Source organism: Coturnix japonica, unplaced genomic scaffold, assembly GCF_054131305.1.
Source record: "Coturnix japonica strain WE unplaced genomic scaffold, WE-NBRP24 Scf092, whole genome shotgun sequence".
Lineage (NCBI taxonomy): Eukaryota > Metazoa > Chordata > Aves > Galliformes > Phasianidae > Coturnix > Coturnix japonica.
In genome coordinates this window covers 121,374-122,500 of record NW_028188995.1, presented here as the reverse complement: position 1 = coordinate 122,500, position 1,127 = coordinate 121,374, and positions in this window count along the sequence as shown.

Below are 1,127 nucleotides of genomic sequence, written 5' to 3'. Positions count from 1 at the left end.
CCACCCCGGCCCTCGCCCACAACCCGCCCTCTCCCGGACGCATCTCGCCCGACCGGCCCGCGACCGTGTTTTTTTATTTGTTTGTTTGTCTTTGTTTTTGTTGTTTTTTTTTTTTGTTTGGTCGGTCGGTCGGTCACTCGCTCGGTTATTTGTTTGGACCCGATTGGCCCGTTTGGTTTTTTTCTTTTCTTTCCTTTCTCCGCCGGGGTGCTCCTGACGGCTCGGCCCAATGGCGGCTCGACTCGGCGACCGGAGCCCGCCAAAACGCCTCGCCACCCCCCAGCCCCACCCGCCACCACCGCCACCACCTCCTCCTCCTCTCGCCGAAAATCCCACGTACCGTTCCACCTCATCTGCCGGCTGGGAGAGAGGCTAGGCGCGAACCCCGCGGGGGACGCGGCCGCCTCCCGCCGGCCGACCTCTCGCCGCTGCCGTCTTCCCGCCGCTCTTTCGCCATCCCTCGCCACGCGGCCTGCCCGCAGTCCGGATATCCGGCCCGAACGGACCTTGGTGGGCGGGGCCCGCGCACGCGCCCACGCTCTTCCTGCAGAGCCGGGGAGGCGGGGGGGGCGGGGCGGCTTTTTCAAAATCTAAAAAAGGGGAAAGCAAAGAAGAACCCACGAGAAAAACAAACAAACAAACAAACAAACAAACGGAAAATAATAAAACCGAGAGGGCGCGTGGGGGCACAGACAAACAATCGAACGGACCAAAGTACGAACGAACGGACGAACAAACAAACACGCAGACAAAAGGGCAAAACCGCGTTGGCGGTGGCGGGACGGCCAGCTTCAAGCAAGGCCGAACCGAGAAGCCCGGGTGCGCCCCGACCCGGCGAACAGCGGCCGGCTCATACGTGCACCCTGGTCGTTCCGCGGCTGCGGCCGAGTGGCGTCTCCGTGGCGCCTCCGGTGCTCCGGCACGGTCTACCCGGCTCCGAGCGGGCCGTGGCGCTCGGCGGCGGATGCTAGAGGTCGCTGCCCATGCGGCTCGACTAGGTCGGCACGGTCTACCCGGCTCCGAGCGGGCCGTGGTGCTCGGCGGCGGCTGCTAGAGGTCGCTGCCTATGCGGCTCGACTAGGTCGGCACGGTCTACCCGGCTCCGAGCGGGCCGTGGCGCTCGGCGG